General features: G+C 40.4%; 14 non-coding genes and 1 pseudogene across 14 annotated transcripts; all 15 read left to right on the top strand.

Moving 5' to 3' along the window:
- The first annotated feature begins 351 nt into the window (after window positions 1-351).
- Window positions 352-516, top strand: LOC129861531 (U1 spliceosomal RNA). Its single transcript, XR_008760610.1, has one exon. It is a non-coding gene; the product is annotated as a U1 spliceosomal RNA (small nuclear RNA).
- A 655-nt stretch (window positions 517-1171) lies between these two features.
- On the top strand, window positions 1172-1290 carry LOC129861563 (5S ribosomal RNA). Its single transcript, XR_008760635.1, has one exon. It is a non-coding gene; the product is annotated as a 5S ribosomal RNA (ribosomal RNA).
- Window positions 1291-2018: 728 nt separating this feature from the next.
- LOC129861530 (U1 spliceosomal RNA) lies at window positions 2019-2183 on the top strand. The gene has a single exon (XR_008760609.1). It is a non-coding gene; the product is annotated as a U1 spliceosomal RNA (small nuclear RNA).
- Window positions 2184-2850: 667 nt separating this feature from the next.
- Window positions 2851-2969, top strand: LOC129861516 (5S ribosomal RNA). Its single transcript, XR_008760596.1, has one exon. It is a non-coding gene; the product is annotated as a 5S ribosomal RNA (ribosomal RNA).
- Window positions 2970-3695: 726 nt separating this feature from the next.
- Window positions 3696-3860, top strand: LOC129861593 (U1 spliceosomal RNA). Its single transcript, XR_008760660.1, has one exon. It is a non-coding gene; the product is annotated as a U1 spliceosomal RNA (small nuclear RNA).
- Window positions 3861-4527: 667 nt separating this feature from the next.
- LOC129861582 (5S ribosomal RNA) lies at window positions 4528-4646 on the top strand. The gene has a single exon (XR_008760650.1). It is a non-coding gene; the product is annotated as a 5S ribosomal RNA (ribosomal RNA).
- Window positions 4647-5368: 722 nt separating this feature from the next.
- LOC129861532 (U1 spliceosomal RNA) lies at window positions 5369-5533 on the top strand. Its single transcript, XR_008760611.1, has one exon. It is a non-coding gene; the product is annotated as a U1 spliceosomal RNA (small nuclear RNA).
- Window positions 5534-6200: 667 nt separating this feature from the next.
- LOC129861577 (5S ribosomal RNA) lies at window positions 6201-6319 on the top strand. Its single transcript, XR_008760648.1, has one exon. It is a non-coding gene; the product is annotated as a 5S ribosomal RNA (ribosomal RNA).
- A 722-nt stretch (window positions 6320-7041) lies between these two features.
- On the top strand, window positions 7042-7206 carry LOC129861585 (U1 spliceosomal RNA). Its single transcript, XR_008760653.1, has one exon. It is a non-coding gene; the product is annotated as a U1 spliceosomal RNA (small nuclear RNA).
- A 655-nt stretch (window positions 7207-7861) lies between these two features.
- On the top strand, window positions 7862-7980 carry LOC129861561 (5S ribosomal RNA). Its single transcript, XR_008760633.1, has one exon. It is a non-coding gene; the product is annotated as a 5S ribosomal RNA (ribosomal RNA).
- Window positions 7981-8710: 730 nt separating this feature from the next.
- LOC129861529 (U1 spliceosomal RNA) lies at window positions 8711-8875 on the top strand. The gene has a single exon (XR_008760608.1). It is a non-coding gene; the product is annotated as a U1 spliceosomal RNA (small nuclear RNA).
- A 7018-nt stretch (window positions 8876-15893) lies between these two features.
- On the top strand, window positions 15894-16045 carry LOC129861540 (U1 spliceosomal RNA; annotated as a pseudogene).
- A 655-nt stretch (window positions 16046-16700) lies between these two features.
- LOC129861573 (5S ribosomal RNA) lies at window positions 16701-16819 on the top strand. Its single transcript, XR_008760644.1, has one exon. It is a non-coding gene; the product is annotated as a 5S ribosomal RNA (ribosomal RNA).
- Window positions 16820-17549: 730 nt separating this feature from the next.
- Window positions 17550-17714, top strand: LOC129861538 (U1 spliceosomal RNA). The gene has a single exon (XR_008760616.1). It is a non-coding gene; the product is annotated as a U1 spliceosomal RNA (small nuclear RNA).
- A 650-nt stretch (window positions 17715-18364) lies between these two features.
- On the top strand, window positions 18365-18483 carry LOC129861578 (5S ribosomal RNA). The gene has a single exon (XR_008760649.1). It is a non-coding gene; the product is annotated as a 5S ribosomal RNA (ribosomal RNA).
- The last annotated feature ends 271 nt before the right edge of the window (window positions 18484-18754 follow it).

Raw genomic sequence — 18754 nt, 5'->3', positions numbered from 1 at the left:
AATCAATTGCTTTCATGCATTTGTCTGTGTGTGTGTGTGTGTGTGTGTGTGTGTGTCTGAATGTGATTTTATTTCGTCATATCGCATACATTTGTGATATCAGACAGGTTAAGATATTAAAAAGTCATTGGTGATTTTTCTACAGTGTTGCATGATGGGAATCTAGTGGTTCACTGATATAATCTAGTAAACAAAATGAACTACTTTTTCACCACTCTGTCTGCAAGTGCATTCCTAAACGGCATTTAACGCAGGTCGATGTGATGTGATATTATCGGAACACAAAGTGGTTACCAGTAGCCGAAAATGTTGGCACTGGAGACACTTGCCCTCCACCGATGACTATAACTCATACTTACCTGGCAAGGGAGATACCGTGATCAAGAAAGGCGGTTCACCCAGGGCGAGGCTTAGCCATTGCACGCCAGCTATGCTGACCCCTGTGAATTTCCCAAATGTGGAAATCTCGATTGCAGCATTTATGGTAGTGGGGGACTGCGTCCGCGCTCTCCCCTGATGTCTTGTTTAATGACAAACCGTTGCTTGAGGATGACTTGAGCCAATTGCCCGTGCTTATGGAGATCTTTGAAGTCAGTTGTGAAAGACACTTTGTGGACCAATTGAAAGGTAGAAACATTTGTTTGTAGCCAAACATTGTTGACATTTTGTGGAAACATCATGTTGCGAAATGCAGCATGGTATTTATGCCACGCTGGTACTTCAATCAAGAGATAGTTGAGAAGCCGCTCTAACCCCCATGGTCATGATGTGTCATACGCCCTTGCGCTTACAATATGAAATTGTCCATACATGCGCTCCTCCTTGACACAGAACAATGCAATAGGTTTTCAACATTCAGAGATTTTGTGTATTTATTCTGGCTAGTAGGATAGCTGCATGGGAAACTGTTGCTAATGATGTATTTGTCAGAAGTCATTGTATTTGTCCGTTTTTTCCCACAAGGCTGAAATATGTGCCCTCGCTTTGAAATGTTAGCAAGGTTGGTTTGTATTTCATCCAACTATCTGTGCTAAAAAGTGATGGCTACAGTATATGTAATTTCTTCCACTTACTGAGTGACCCAAAGTTCAGGCTGCTTATCTAATTGGTGAAAATGTCTGTTTATCAGACTCACTTTGACTTTATATGGTGTACCAAGAGTTAGTCATTTGCTTACGGCCATACCAACCTGGATACGCCCGATCTCGTCTGATCTCGGAAGCTAAGCAGGGTTGGGCCTGGTTAGTACTTGGATGGGAGACTGCCTGGGAATACCAGGTGCTGTAAGCATTTTTTCCACTAGGGTGTGCTCTGGTATTATTTCATCAGCAACACTGCCTTGTAGTAAGCATCTGATGCTGAATTGACTAAATGCCACTTCTATGGGCTAGTCTCCCCTGCCCTTTTAATACAATCAAAGTTCCTTGTGTTGTCAGGGAGCAACTGCCTTTTATGCATAAGACAAATAAGAATATTGTTACTGAATGCAGCTTGTGTGTGCTTTGTGCTCCCTCGCCCTGTTCAAATGATCAAAGGAAATAATGCTGGTGAGGAGTGGAACTGGACTGGTGTCTGATGGCCCTGTGTTTTCCATGGTGGAATTACAACCCTTCTTTTACGGCGTAAATCAAAAGTACAAGAGAATGTGAGATGTTATCGATAATAAATCAATTGCTTTCATGCATTTGTCTGTGTGTGTGTGTGTGTGTGTGTGTGTGTGTGTCTGAATGTGATTTTATTTCGTCATATCGCATACATTTGTGATATCAGACAGGTTAAGATATTAAAAAGTCATTGGTGATTTTTCTACAGTGTTGCATGATGGGAATCTAGTGGTTCACTGATATAATCTAGTAAACAAAATGAACTACTTTTTCACCACTCTGTCTGCAAGTGCATTCCTAAACGGCATTTAACGCAGGTCGATGTGATGTGATATTATCGGAACACAAAGTGGTTACCAGTAGCCGAAAATGTTGGCACTGGAGACACTTGCCCTCCACCGATGACTATAACTCATACTTACCTGGCAAGGGAGATACCGTGATCAAGAAAGGCGGTTCACCCAGGGCGAGGCTTAGCCATTGCACGCCAGCTATGCTGACCCCTGTGAATTTCCCAAATGTGGAAATCTCGATTGCAGCATTTATGGTAGTGGGGGACTGCGTCCGCGCTCTCCCCTGATGTCTTGTTTAATGACAAACCGTTGCTTGGCGGCAAGCTTGAGGATGACTTGAGCCAATTGCCCGTGCTTATGGAGATCTTTGAAGTCAGTTGTGAAAGACACTTTGTGGACCAATTGAAAGGTAGAAACATTTGTTTGTAGCCAAACATTGTTGACATTTTGTGGAAACATCATGTTGCGAAATGCAGCATGGTATTTATGCCACGCTGGTACTTCAATCAAGAGATAGTTGAGAAGCCGCTCTAACCCCCATGGTCATGATGTGTCATACGCCCTTGCGCTTACAATATGAAATTGTCCATACATGCGCTCCTCCTTGACACAGAACAATGCAATAGGTTTTCAACATTCAGAGATTTTGTGTATTTATTCTGGCTAGTAGGATAGCTGCATGGGAAACTGTTGCTAATGATGTATTTGTCAGAAGTCATTGTATTTGTCCGTTTTTTCCCACAAGGCTGAAATATGTGCCCTCGCTTTGAAATGTTAGCAAGGTTGGTTTGTATTTCATCCAACTATCTGTGCTAAAAAGTGATGGCTACAGTATATGTAATTTCTTCCACTTACTGAGTGACCCAAAGTTCAGGCTGCTTATCTAATTGGTGAAAATGTCTGTTTATCAGACTCACTTTGACTTTATATGGTGTACCAAGAGTTAGTCATTTGCTTACGGCCATACCAACCTGGATACGCCCGATCTCGTCTGATCTCGGAAGCTAAGCAGGGTTGGGCCTGGTTAGTACTTGGATGGGAGACTGCCTGGGAATACCAGGTGCTGTAAGCATTTTTTCCACTAGGGTGTGCTCTGGTATTATTTCATCAGCAACACTGCCTTGTAGTAAGCATCTGATGCTGAATTGACTAAATGCCACTTCTATGGGCTAGTCTCCCCTGCCCTTTTAATACAATCAAAGTTCCTTGTGTTGTCAGGGAGCAACTGCCTTTTATGCATAAGACAAATAAGAATATTGTTACTGAATGCAGCTTGTGTGTGCTTTGTGCTCCCTCGCCCTGTTCAAATGATCAAAGGAAATAATGCTGGTGAGGAGTGGAACTGGACTGGTGTCTGATGGCCCTGTGTTTTCCATGGTGGAATTACAACCCTTCTTTTACGGCGTAAATCAAAAGTACAAGAGAATGTGAGATGTTATCGATAATAAATCAATTGCTTTCATGCATTTGTCTGTGTGTGTGTGTGTGTGTGTGTGTGTGTGTCTGAATGTGATTTTATTTCGTCATATCGCATACATTTGTGATATCAGACAGGTTAAGATATTAAAAAGTCATTGGTGATTTTTCTACAGTGTTGCATGATGGGAATCTAGTGGTTCACTGATATAATCTAGTAAACAAAATGAACTACTTTTTCACCACTCTGTCTGCAAGTGCATTCCTAAACGGCATTTAACGCAGGTCGATGTGATGTGATATTATCGGAACACAAAGTGGTTACCAGTAGCCGAAAATGTTGGCACTGGAGACACTTGCCCTCCACCGATGACTATAACTCATACTTACCTGGCAAGGGAGATACCGTGATCAAGAAAGGCGGTTCACCCAGGGCGAGGCTTAGCCATTGCACGCCAGCTATGCTGACCCCTGTGAATTTCCCAAATGTGGAAATCTCGATTGCATCATTTATGGTAGTGGGGGACTGCGTCCGCGCTCTCCCCTGATGTCTTGTTTAATGACAAACCGTTGCTTGGCGGCAAGCTTGAGGATGACTTGAGCCGATTGCCCGTGCTTATGGAGATCTTTGAAGTCAGTTGTGAAAGACACTTTGTGGACCAATTGAAAGGTAGAAACATTTGTTTGTAGCCAAACATTGTTGACATTTTGTGGAAACATCATGTTGCGAAATGCAGCATGGTATTTATGCCACGCTGGTACTTCAATCAAGAGATAGTTGAGAAGCCGCTCTATCCCCCATGGTCATGATGTGTCATACGCCCATGCGCTTACAATATGAAATTGTCCATACATGCGCTCCTCCTTGACACAGAACAATGCAATAGGTTTTCAACATTCAGAGATTTTGTGTATTTATTCTGGCTAGTAGGATAGCTGCATGGGAAACTGTTGCTAATGATGTATTTGTCAGAAGTCATTGTATTTGTCCGTTTTTTCCCACAAGGCTGAAATATGTGCCCTCGCTTTGAAATGTTAGCAAGGTTGGTTTGTATTTCATCCAACTATCTGTGCTAAAAAGTGATGGCTACAGTATATGTAATTTCTTCCACTTACTGAGTGACCCAAAGTTCAGGCTGCTTATCTAATTGGTGAAAATGTCTGTTTATCAGACTCACTTTGACTTTATATGGTGTACCAAGAGTTAGTCATTTGCTTACGGCCATACCAGCCTGGATACGCCCGATCTCGTCTGATCTCGGAAGCTAAGCAGGGTTGGGCCTGGTTAGTACTTGGATGGGAGACTGCCTGGGAATACCAGGTGCTGTAAGCATTTTGTCCACTAGGGTGTGCTCTGGCATTATTTCATCAGCAACACTGCCTTGTAGTAAGCATTTGATGCTGAATTGACTAAATGCCGCTTCTATGGGCTAGTCTCCCCTGCCCTTTTAATACAATCAAAGTTCCTTGTGTTGTCAGGGAGCAACTGCCTTTTATGCATAAGACAAATAAGAATATTGTTACTGAATGCAGCTTGTGTGTGCTTTGTGCTCCCTCGCCCTGTTCAAATGATCAAAGGAAATAATGCTGGTGAGGAGTGGAACTGGACTGGTGTCTGATGGCCCTGTGTTTTCCATGGTGGAATTACAACCCTTCTTTTACGGCGTAAATCAAAAGTACAAGAGAATGTGAGATGTTATCGATAATAAATCAATTGCTTTCATGCATTTGTCTGTGTGTGTGTGTGTGTGTGTGTGTGTCTGAATGTGATTTTATTTCGTCATATCGCATACATTTGTGATATCAGACAGGTTAAGATATTAAAAAGTCATTGGTGATTTTTCTACAGTGTTGCATGATGGGAATCTAGTGGTTCACTGATATAATCTAGTAAACAAAATGAACTACTTTTTCACCACTCTGTCTGCAAGTGCATTCCTAAACGGCATTTAACGCAGGTCGATGTGATGTGATATTATCGGAACACAAAGTGGTTACCAGTAGCCGAAAATGTTGGCACTGGAGACACTTGCCCTCCACCGATGACTATAACTCATACTTACCTGGCAAGGGAGATACCGTGATCAAGAAAAGCGGTTCACCCAGGGCGAGGCTTAGCCATTGCACGCCAGCTATGCTGACCCCTGTGAATTTCCCAAATGTGGAAATCTCGATTGCAGCATTTATGGTAGTGGGGGACTGCGTCCGCGCTCTCCCCTGATGTCTTGTTTAATGACAAACCGTTGCTTGGCGGCAAGCTTGAGGATGACTTGAGCCGATTGCCCGTGCTTATGGAGATCTTTGAAGTCAGTTGTGAAAGACACTTTGTGGACCAATTGAAAGGTAGAAACATTTGTTTGTAGCCAAACATTGTTGACATTTTGTGGAAACATCATGTTGCGAAATGCAGCATGGTATTTATGCCACGCTGGTACTTCAATCAAGAGATAGTTGAGAAGCCGCTCTAACCCCCATGGTCATGATGTGTCATACGCCCTTGCGCTTACAATATGAAATTGTCCATACATGCGCTCCTCCTTGACACAGAACAATGCAATAGGTTTTCAACATTCAGAGATTTTGTGTATTTATTCTGGCTATTAGGATAGCTGCATGGGAAACTGTTGCTAATGATGTATTTGTCAGAAGTCATTGTATTTGTCCGTTTTTTCCCACAAGGCTGAAATATGTGCCCTCGCTTTGAAATGTTAGCAAGGTTGGTTTGTATTTCATCCAACTATCTGTGCTAAAAAGTGATGGCTACAGTATATGTAATTTCTTCCACTTACTGAGTGACCCAAAGTTCAGGCTGCTTATCTAATTGGTGAAAATGTCTGTTTATCAGACTCACTTTGACTTTATATGGTGTACCAAGAGTTAGTCGTTTGCTTACGGCCATACCAGCCTGGATACGCCCGATTTCGTCTGATCTCAGAAGCTAAGCAGGGTTGGGCCTGGTTAGTACTTGGATGGGAGACTGCCTGGGAATACCAGGTGCTGTAAGCATTTTGTCCACTAGGGTGTGCTCTGGCATTATTTCATCAGCAACACTGCCTTGTAGTAAGCATTTGATGCTGAATTGACTAAATGCCGCTTCTATGGGCTAGTCTCCCCTGCCCTTTTAATACAATCAAAGTTCCTTGTGTTGTCAGGGAGCAACTGCCTTTTATGCATAAGACAAATAAGAATATTGTTACTGAATGCAGCTTGTGTGTGCTTTGTGCTCCCTCGCCCTATTCAAATGATCAAAGGAAATAATGCTAGTGAGGAGTGGAACTGGACTGGTGTCTGATGGCCCTGTGTTTTCCATGGTGGAATTACAACCCTTCTTTTACGGCGTAAATCAAAAGTACAAGAGAATGTGAGATGTTATCGATAATAAATCAATTGCTTTCATGCATTTGTCTGTGTGTGTGTGTGTGTGTGTGTGTGTCTGAATGTGATTTTATTTCGTCATATCGCATACATTTGTGATATCAGACAGGTTAAGATATTAAAAAGTCATTGGTGATTTTTCTACAGTGTTGCATGATGGGAATCTAGTGGTTCACTGATATAATCTAGTAAACAAAATGAACTACTTTTTCACCACTCTGTCTGCAAGTGCATTCCTAAACGGCATTTAACGCAGGTCGATGTGATGTGATATTATCGGAACACAAAGTGGTTACCAGTAGCCGAAAATGTTGGCACTGGAGACACTTGCCCTCCACCGATGACTATAACTCATACTTACCTGGCAAGGGAGATACCGTGATCAAAAAAAGCGGTTCACCCAGGGCGAGGCTTAGCCATTGCACGCCAGCTATGCTGACCCCTGTGAATTTCCCAAATGTGGAAATCTCGATTGCATAATTTATGGTAGTGGGGGACTGCGTCTGCGCGCTCCCCTGATGTCTTGTTTAATGACAAACCGTTGCTTGAGGATGACTTGAGCCAATTGCCCGTGCTTATGGAGATCTTTGAAGTCAGTTGTGAAAGACACTTTGTGGACCAATTGAAAGGTAGAAACATTTGTTTGTAGCCAAACATTGTTGACATTTTGTGGAAACATCATGTTGCGAAATGCAGCATGGTATTTATGCCACGCTGGTACTTCAATCAAGAGATAGTTGAGAAGCCGCTCTAACCCCCATGGTCATGATGTGTCATACGCCCATGCGCTTACAATATGAAATTGTCCATACATGCGCTCCTCCTTGACACAGAACAATGCAATAGGTTTTCAACATTCAGAGATTTTGTGTATTTATTCTGGCTAGTAGGATAGCTGCATGGGAAACTGTTGCTAATGATGTATTTGTCAGAAGTCATTGTATTTGTCCGTTTTTTCCCACAAGGCTGAAATATGTGCCCTCGCTTTGAAATGTTAGCAAGGTTGGTTTGTATTTCATCCAACTATCTGTGCTAAAAAGTGATGGCTACAGTATATGTAATTTCTTCCACTTACTGAGTGACCCAAAGTTCAGGCTGCTTATCTAATTGGTGAAAATGTCTGTTTATCAGACTCACTTTGACTTTATATGGTGTACCAAGAGTTAGTCATTTGCTTACGGCCATACCAGCCTGGATACGCCCGATCTCGTCTGATCTCGGAAGCGAAGCAGGGTTGGGCCTGGTTAGTACTTGGATGGGAGACTACCTGGGAATACCAGGTGCTGTAAGCATTTTGTCCACTAGGGTGTGCTCTGGCATTATTTCATCAGCAACACTGCCTTGTAGTAAGCATTTGATGCTGAATTGACTAAATGCCGCTTCTATGGGCTAGTCTCCCCTGCCCTTTTAATACAATCAAAGTTCCTTGTGTTGTCAGGGAGCAACTGCCTTTTATGCATAAGACAAATAAGAATATTGTTACTGAATGCAGCTTGTGTGTGCTTTGTGCTCCCTCGCCCTGTTCAAATGATCAAAGGAAATAATGCTGGTGAGGAGTGGAACTGGACTGGTGTCTGATGGCCCTGTGTTTTCCATGGTGGAATTACAACCCTTCTTTTACGGCGTAAATCAAAAGTACAAGAGAATGTGAGATGTTATCGATAATAAATCAATTGCTTTCATGCATTTGTCTGTGTGTGTGTGTGTGTGTGTGTGTGTGTGTGTGTCTGAATGTGATTTTATTTCGTCATATCGCATACATTTGTGATATCAGACAGGTTAAGATATTAAAAAGTCATTGGTGATTTTTCTACAGTGTTGCATGATGGGAATCTAGTGGTTCACTGATATAATCTAGTAAACAAAATGAACTACTTTTTCACCACTCTGTCTGCAAGTGCATTCCTAAACGGCATTTAACGCAGGTCGATGTGATGTGATATTATCGGAACACAAAGTGGTTACCATTAGCCGAAAATGTTGGCACTGGAGACACTTGCCCTCCACCGATGACTATAACTCATACTTACCTGGCAAGGGAGATACCGTGATCAAGAAAGGCGGTTCACCCAGGGCGAGGCTTAGCCATTGCACGCCAGCTATGCTGACCCCTGTGAATTTCCCAAATGTGGAAATCTCGATTGCAGCATTTATGGTAGTGGGGGACTGCGTCCGCGCTCTCCCCTGATGTCTTGTTTAATGACAAACCGTTGCTTGAGGATGACTTGAGCCAATTGCCCGTGCTTATGGAGATCTTTGAAGTCAGTTGTGAAAGACACTTTGTGGACCAATTGAAAGGTAGAAACATTTGTTTGTAGCCAAACATTGTTGACATTTTGTGGAAACATCATGTTGCGAAATGCAGCATGGTATTTATGCCACGCTGGTACTTCAATCAAGAGATAGTTGAGAAGCCGCTCTAACCCCCATGGTCATGATGTGTCATACGCCCATGCGCTTACAATATGAAATTGTCCATACATGCGCTCCTCCTTGACACAGAACAATGCAATAGGTTTTCAACATTCAGAGATTTTGTGTATTTATTCTGGCTAGTAGGATAACTGCATGGGAAACTGTTGCTAATGATGTATTTGTCAGAAGTCATTGTATTTGTCCGTTTTTTCCCACAAGGCTGAAATATGTGCCCTCGCTTTGAAATGTTAGCAAGGTTGGTTTGTATTTCATCCAACTATCTGTGCTAAAAAGTGATGGCTACAGTATATGTAATTTCTTCCACTTACTGAGTGACCCAAAGTTCAGGCTGCTTATCTAATTGGTGAAAATGTCTGTTTATCAGACTCGCTTTGACTTTATATGGTGTACCAAGAGTTAGTCATTTGCTTACGGCCATACCAGCCTGAATGCGCATTTCCTGATTGGAGAAGTGACGACAGGTGCGAGTGTTTGAGCTGTGAGTAAGTGTTTGCTGGAGAGTGTTTGCTCGAGAGCTATTTTTGTTAATTAATTGGTTTTTGCAATATAATTTTTTTTGTTCTTGCATTTGAATACTTTTAAGTTTGGTTAGTCTTCCCCCTTGCAGTTTTTCTGCTTGGGGGAGAATTTTTTTTTTGGATTCATTTTTTGCTATGACGGACAACATGGAAAAGACAAACGGAATGGACAAAGACAACGAAAAAGCGCAACGGAAGAAAAAGGAAGATAAAGAAGAGATGAAATATGGAAAAGAATATACGGTGGCAATTGAGTTGGAAGGAGAAGACAAAGTGACGACAATGGAACTACTAAGAGCAATTAAGGAGGTGTGTGGAGAGGTGGTGGGATGCCGAATGAAAGGAGAAAAGAAGTACGAAATTACAATGAGAAATGAAAAAGGAAAAGAACGGTTAATGGATGGATTGAGAATAAAGGACACAAAGATTCTGGCGAGAGATATTAATGTGAAGGAATTGGTGGTGTCTTTTATGAATCTCCCAGTTTACGTAGAAGATGGTGTGATACTGGGCAAGCTGAGTAGCTGGGGAGTGGAGGCCGTCTCGGAGATAAGAAGGAGAGTTTGGCCAGGAACGGAGGTGGTTGATGGGACACGTTTCTGCAAAGTCAAGTTTACAGAAAAAGTGACATCATTACCTTATTCTACAAGAATTGAGACGTTGGAAGGAGCGGAATATTTCAGAGTCATTCATGACAAACAGGTCAGAGTGTGTCGGTTGTGCATTCAACCTGGGCACATAGTGAAAGACTGCCCGGAATTTAAGTGTTTTAAGTGTGGCAATCAAGGACACTATGCGAGAGAATGTGATGGAGAGAAGGAAAGGAATTTTTGTGGTGGATGTAGAAAGAGAATGGAGGAGTGCAACTGTGGAGAGGATCGGGCTGAAGAGGGGAGTCAAACAATACTAGAGGAAGCAGTAGTATTGTCGCAAGAAGGAGAAGAAGATGGAGGAGAAGACGTGGTGGAAGGTGGAGAGACGGAGGAAGGAAGAAGGAAGAAGGACCAGAAGATAAATGAAATTGGGAGCAGTATGGACTCGGAAATAAGAAGAGGGAGGTTTCAGGAGGAGGGGGGGAGTGGACTGGGGGGAAGCACGGGGGACTCACAGGTTTTGGGGGAAAGCACAGCACTATCAAGTACCTCGGGGGGTGAAGAAATGGAGAGGGTTTTGGGTTTGAGGACAATAACGGAGGCGGAGATGAGCACGGGGAGCACAGCGATGACGGTGGCAGAAACAGAGATGAATATGGGGAGCACAACGGAGGTGGATGCCAAGAGTGGGAGTTGGCTGGATAGCATGGACTTGGAGGAGATATCGGACACAGATGATGGGGAAAAGATGGAAAGAACGAGGGAAGGATACAGGAAGAGGAAAGCGGTGGGAAGAGGGGGAGAGAAAGGGTGGAAGAGGAAAGAAACTGGATAAGAGGTAAAGGATAATGGAATTATATTTTATTATTTTATTATTTATTAGAATGGTTAATATAATGTCGATAAATGCTAATGGTTTGAGAACAATGGGAAAATTTAATAGAATAGTACAAATGAAGAATTCAGATATTTTATGTATTCAAGAAACACACTGGGATAATGTATGTGTTTTAGAAGTAAAAAAAATATGGAGGGATTTTATTTATGTAAACAATGGCAGAGGGAATTCAAGTGGGGTTGCAATTTTATTAAGGAAGGATGTAGTAGAAAATGTGAAGAAGATATATAATGATAATAATGGGAGGATTTTAATATTGGATTTTGAATATATGAATAGGGTTTTTAGGATTATAAATATTTATGCGCCGAATAATGAGATAGAGCGGAGGGATTTATTTTTAGAATTAGGGAAATGGTGCAGGGGTAATTGTATTTTAGTTGGGGATTTTAATGTTAAAATGAATAGATTAGATATGGCAAGGGGAGCTATTTTTAGAAGTGACGTATCTAGGGGGGTTTTAAGGAAGATAATGTTGGAAAACAATTTGATTGATATATGGAGGGATGAGAATCCGAACAAGAGAGAATTTTCTAGAAGGCAGGTGGTTTTAGGGGAGTTGAAACAGACACGGATAGATCTGGTTTTAGTAAATGAAGGGTTAAGGAATTTTATGAAGGATATTAAGTATATTTTTACAACTTTTAGTGATCATGCTGGGTTAACATTTTCGGTGGGGTTAGATAGGGAGGGGAAAGGGGGGGGAGTGTGGTGTATGAATGCAAGGTATCTAGGTGATGAGGAATATGGATTACAACTTAAATCTTTGATAGAACATGAAATGGAGGATAAGCAAAAAGGGAATGATAAGTGCCAGTGGTGGGAAAATGTTAAGAAAAAAATAAAAGATTTTAGTATTAGATATGCAAGGAAGAAGAGGAGTAGGATGACAAGAGAAGAAAATAATTTAAGAGCAAAATTGAATGAAGAAATGAGGAAATGTGATATTGATCCTATTTATAATATTGAAAGGTTTTTAGATTTAAAGGCACAATTGAGCAAATGTGAAATAGATAAATGTAAGGGGGCATCTATTAGAAGTAGGGCAAAGTATGTTTTAGAAGGGGAAAAATGTACATCTTTTTTTCTTGGTTTAGAGAAAACTAAACAGACGAAATCATATATTAGTGAGATAGAAAATGTAAAGGGTGAAGTGGTAAATGATTATGTTGAGATATTAGAAACTGTACAGAATTTTTATAAGGATTTATTTAAGAAAGGGGAGGTGGATGAAGAGTGTGTAAAGGAGATTTTAGGTAGTGTGGATGTGCAAATTGGTGTTGAGGATAAGCAAATATGTGATAGGAAGATAACAGTGGATGAAGTGAAAGATGCAATTAAGGGATTACAAATAAATAAAAGTCCTGGAGTAGATGGACTAATTGCAGAGTTTTACAAAATGTATGAAAGTTTTTTAGCACCAATTTTAATAGAAGTGTATCAATACATGGAAGATAATAATACTGTTTCAGACTCCATGGTGACAGGACTGATATCGGTTTTATATAAAAATAAGGGGAGCAAAATGAAATTAGAAAATTATAGGCCAATTAGTTTATTAAACTCAGATTACAAGATTTTAGCGAAGATATTGGCGAATAGGATGAAGATGGTTTTAAATGATATTATAGCACCTACACAAAATTATAGTGTGCCTGGAAGAGACATAGCTGATACCATCATTACACTTAGAGATGTGATAAATAAAATGAATAGCGATAAGAGAGGGGGAATTGTTTTAAGTATAGATTTTAATAAAGCTTTTGACAGGGTGGAACATGATTTTATGTTTAGGGTACTGGAAAAATATGGGTTTGGAAATAGAATAATAGGATGGATAAAATTATTATATAGAAAGGCAAAAAGTAGGGTAAAATGTAATGGGGTTTTAACAGATTCTTTTATTATTGAGAGATCAGTGAGACAGGGGTGCCCTTTATCAGCATTATTGTATGTTTTATCGGTAGAACCCTTAGCGGCATACCTTAAAAAAGATCATTTTATAAATTGTGTAGAGACTCCGCAAGGAGGTTTTAGTTTAATTCATCAATATGCAGACGATACCACAATAACAGTTAGAGATGAGGAAAGTGTTAAAAGGGTGATGGAGTGTTTTAAAGTATATGAGAAAGCCTCAGGAGCAAAAGTGAATATGGAGAAGTCAGTAATAATGTATGTTGGGAAGAATAATGAGGAGATTTTTCCTTTTAAAATGGTAAATGATTATTTTAAGGTGTTAGGTGTGTTTTTAGGGGTGAAGGAACAGGAAGCTAGGGATATGACATGGAGTGGGGTTATAAACAAAGTTAGGAAGGTGGTAAATATGTGGAGGGGGAGGTCTTTGAAATTAAAAGGGAAAGTAATTGTCATAAATTCATTGTTGATGTCAATTTTTATTTATGTAATGAATGTTTTGGATATGCCAGAATGGGTTTTATCTGAAATGAATAAAATTGTAGTTGATTTTTTATGGGAAGGGAAGGGGGTGAAAATAGCTTTTAAAACTTTGATTGCAGGTTATGAGGAGGGGGGCTTGAAGTTGGTGGATTTAAATGTGAGGAAAACAGCAATTAGAGTCAAAATGGTACGTAAATATTTATATGGGGAATTAGATTATGGATGGAAAAGATTTTTTAAGGAGTATTTGCAGGAGGTTGGGAGGATGGGGGACAATGGTTTATTGATGTGTATGAAAAAGGAAATGTTAGGTAATATACCTTTGTTTTATAGAGAAGTGTTTGAGGCTTGGGGGGAGTTTTTACCAAAGATTTATTATGAGTGTACCATTTTAGACAATATTTTAAATCAGCCAATTTTTTTAAATCCCAAGATACAGTATAATAATAAGATGTTGTTTTGTAAATATTTTATGAGGGCTGGGATGAGACAGGTTGGGGACATCTTATATGAGGTCATTCCGGGGTTCCTTCCATGTCAGGCAATATTTGATAATGTGGTTGAAGAAAATGATGAAATAAGTAGAACTACTGTGGAGAACATGTATAAGAGAATATTAGGATGTCTTCCTGTGGAATGGGGTGTTTTAATAAATAAAGAGGTGGCTACAAGAGCTAGGGGTTTACCGGTTTTATATTATGAAAGTAATGGGAAGAAGTATGATTTGTCAGGTTTGAAAGTTAAAAAGGTATATGAAAAATGTATTTTAAGAGAGATAAAAACTCCTGCTTCGGAAAAAGTGTGGTCTAGGGTGTTTGCAAATATAGATGTGAAATCAATATGGAAGAATGTAAATGTAAAATATAATTCTATAGAATGTGAAGACAATGATTTTAAATTGAAACATAATAGGATTTTTACGAATGTGGTTTTGCATCAAATAAATAGAGATATTAAAAGAGAATGTGATATTTGTGATAAGGGGGTGGAGAATTTTATGCACTTTTTTGTTGAATGTAGTAGATTAGAAGAGTTTCATAAGTTTTTAAAGGGGATTTTAGTACAACATTGGGGAGAAGAGATTGTTGATGGGGTTGAGTGGAGGAGGTTGTTTCTTTTTGGGTTAACTGGGAAAAGCAAAGTTTTTAATTTTAATTTGATGAATTTTGTTCTTAGTCATGCCAGATACGCTGTAAGACAAAGACGGAATTTGGGACATTATGAAGGGAAAATTGTGAGTGTGGAGGTTTTATTTAGAAGTATTTTAGAGAAAGATATAGAAGTAATATATAAATATGGTGGATGTAATTTTGAAAAATTGTTTGTGTGGGGGAGCACTTTTATTGAAATTGAGTCGAATGGAAAACTTGTTTTTAATTATTAATTGGTTTTGGTGGATGATTGTGTTTTTTTAATAGGTTTTATTTTTCTTTCTTTCTTTTTTGATTTTGTAAAAGGATGAATTGATTATCCATTTTTATTATTGATTGAATGTTGTAAATATTATGTGTTTTTTCATAATAAAAGATAAAAAAAAAAGATACGCCCGATCTCGTCTGATCTCAGAAGCTAAGCAGGGTTGGGCCTGGTTAGTACTTGGATGGGAGACTGCCTGGGAATACCAGGTGCTGTAAGCATTTTGTCCACTAGGGTGTGCTCTGGCATTATTTCATCAGCAACACTGCCTTGTAGTAAGCATTTGATGCTGAATTGACTAAATGCCGCTTCTATGGGCTAGTCTCCCCTGCCCTTTTAATACAATCAAAGTTCCTTGTGTTGTCAGGGAGCAACTGCCTTTTATGCATAAGACAAATAAGAATATTGTTACTGAATGCAGCTTGTGTGTGCTTTGTGCTCCCTCGCCCTGTTCAAATGATCAAAGGAAATAATGCTGGTGAGGAGTGGAACTGGACTGGTGTCTGATGGCCCTGTGTTTTCCATGGTGGAATTACAACCCTTCTTTTACGGCGTAAATCAAAAGTACAAGAGAATGTGAGATGTTATCGATAATAAATCAATTGCTTTCATGCATTTGTCTGTGTGTGTGTGTGTGTGTGTGTGTGTGTGTCTGAATGTGATTTTATTTCGTCATATCGCATACATTTGTGATATCAGACAGGTTAAGATATTAAAAAGTCATTGGTGATTTTTCTACAGTGTTGCATGATGGGAATCTAGTGGTTCACTGATATAATCTAGTAAACAAAATGAACTACTTTTTCACCACTCTGTCTGCAAGTGCATTCCTAAACGGCATTTAACGCAGGTCGATGTGATGTGATATTATCGGAACACAAAGTGGTTACCATTAGCCGAAAATGTTGGCACTGGAGACACTTGCCCTCCACCGATGACAATAACTCATACTTACCTGGCAAGGGAGATACCGTGATCAAGAAAGGCGGTTCACCCAGGGCGAGACGCCAGCTATGCTGACCCCTGTGAATTTCCCAAATGTGCAAATCTCGAATGCATAATTTATGGTAGTGGGGGACTGCGTCCGCGCGCTCCCTTGATGTCTTGTTTAATGACAAACCGTTGCTTGAGGATGACTTGAGCCAATTGCCCGTGCTTATGGAGATCTTTGAAGTCAGTTGTGAAAGACACTTTGTGGACCAATTGAAAGGTAGAAACATTTGTTTGTAGCCAAACATTGTTGACATTTTGTGGAAACATCATGTTGCGAAATGCAGCATGGTATTTATGCCACGCTGGTACTTCAATCAAGAGATAGTTGAGAAGCCGCTCTATCCCCCATGGTCATGATGTGTCATACGCCCATGCGCTTACAATATGAAATTGTCCATACATGCGCTCCTCCTTGACACAGAACAATGCAATAGGTTTTCAACATTCAGAGATTTTGTGTATTTATTCTGGCTAGTAGGATAGCTGCATGGGAAACTGTTGCTAATGATGTATTTGTCAGAAGTCATTGTATTTGTCCGTTTTTTCCCACAAGGCTGAAATATGTGCCCTCGCTTTGAAATGTTAGCAAGGTTGGTTTGTATTTCATCCAACTATCTGTGCTAAAAAGTGATGGCTACAGTATATGTAATTTCTTCCACTTACTGAGTGACCCAAAGTTCAGGCTGCTTATCTAATTGGTGAAAATGTCTGTTTATCAGACTCACTTTGACTTTATATGGTGTACCAAGAGTTAGTCATTTGCTTACGGCCATACCAGCCTGGATACGTCCGATCTCGTCTGATCTCGGAAGCTAAGCAGGGTAGGGCCTGGTTAGTACTTGGATGGGAGACTGCCTGGGAATACCAGGTACTGTAAGCATTTTGTCCACTAGGGTGTGCTCTGGCATTATTTCATCAGCAACACTGCCTTGTAGTAAGCATTTGATGCTGAATTGACTAAATGCCGCTTCTATGGGCTAGTCTCCCCTGCCCTTTTAATACAATCAAAGTTCCTTGTGTTGTCAGGGAGCAACTGCCTTCTATGCATAAGACAAATAAGAATATTGTTACTGAATGCAGCTTGTGTGTGCTTTGTGCTCCCTCGCCCTGTTCAAATGATCAAAGGAAATAATGCTGGTGAGGAGTAGAACTGGACTGGTGTCTGATGGCCCTGTGTTTTCCATGGTGGAATTACAACCCTTCTTTTACGGCGTAAATCAAAAGTACAAGAGAATGTGAGATGTTATTGATAATAAATCAATTGCTTTCATGCATTTGTCTGTGTGTGTGTGTGTGTGTATGTGTGTGTGTGTGTCTGAATGTGATTTTATTTCGTCATATCGCATACATTTGTGATATCAGACAGGTTAAGATATTAAAAAGTCATTGGTGATTTTTCTACAGTGTTGCATGATGGGAATCTAGTGGTTCACTGATATAATCTAGTAAACAAAATGAACTACTTTTTCACCACTCTGTCTGCAAGTGCATTCCTAAACGGCATTTAACGCAGGTCGATGTGATGTGATATTATCGGAACACAGAGTGGTTACCAGTAGCCGAAAATGTTGGCACTGGAGACACTTGCCCTCCACCGATGACTATAACTCATACTTACCTGGCAAGGGAGATACCCTGATCAAGAAAGGCGGTTCACCCAGGGCGAGGCTTAGCCATTGCACTCCAGCTATGCTGACCCCTGTGAATTTCCCAAATGTGCAAATCTCGATTGCATAATTTATGGTAGTGGGGGACTGCGTCCGCGTTCTCCCCTGATGTCTTGTTTAATGACCAAGCTTGAGGATGACTTGAGCCAATTGCCCGGGCTTATGGAGATCTTTGAAGTCAGTTTTGAAAGACACTTTGTGGACCAATTGAAAGGTAGAAACATTTGTTTGTAGCCAAACATTGTTGACATTTTGTGGAAACATCATGTTGCGAAATGCAGCATGGTATTTATGCCACGCTGGTACTTCAATCAAGAGATAGTTGAGAAGCCGCTCTAACCCCCATGGTCATGATGTGTCATACGCCCATGCGCTTACAATATGAAATTGTCCATACATGCGCTCCTCCTTGACACAGAACAATGCAATAGGTTTTCAACATTCAGAGATTTTGTGTATTTATTCTGGCTAGTAGGATAGCTGCATGGGAAACTGTTGCTAATGATGTATTTGTCAGAAGTCATTGTATTTGTCCGTTTTTTCCCACAAGGCTGAAATATGTGCCCTCGCTTTGAAATGTTAGCAAGGTTGGTTTGTATTTCATCCAACTATCTGTGCTAAAAAGTGATGGCTACAGTATATGTAATTTCTTCCACTTACTGAGTGACCCAAAGTTCAGGCTGCTTATCTAATTGGTGAAAATGTCTGTTTATCAGACTCACTTTGACTTTATATGGTGTACCAAGAGTTAGTCGTTTGCGTACGGCCATACCAGCCTGGATACGCCCGATCTCGTCTGATCTCGGAAGCGAAGCAGGGTTGGGCCTGGTTAGTACTTGGATGGGAGACTGCCTGGGAATACTAGGTGCTGTAAGCATTTTGTCCACTAGGGTGTGCTCTGGCATTATTTCATCAGCAACACTGCCTTGTAGTAAGCATTTGATGCTGAATTGACTAAATGCCGCTTCTATGGGCTAGTCTCCCCTGCCCTTTTAATACAATCAAAGTTCCTTGTGTTGTCAGGGAGCAACTGCCTTTTATGCATAAGACAAATAAGAATATTGTTACTGAATGCAGCTTGTGTGTGCTTTGTGCTCCCTCGCCCTGTTCAAATGATCAAAGGAAATAATGCTGGTGAGGAGTGGAAC

The sequence above is a fragment of the Salvelinus fontinalis genome, chromosome 8 (assembly GCF_029448725.1).
Source record: "Salvelinus fontinalis isolate EN_2023a chromosome 8, ASM2944872v1, whole genome shotgun sequence".
NCBI classification, from domain to species: Eukaryota; Metazoa; Chordata; class Actinopteri; order Salmoniformes; family Salmonidae; genus Salvelinus; species Salvelinus fontinalis.
The sequence above is the reverse complement of the archived record's forward strand: the minus strand, read 5'-3'. Positions and strand labels throughout refer to the sequence as shown.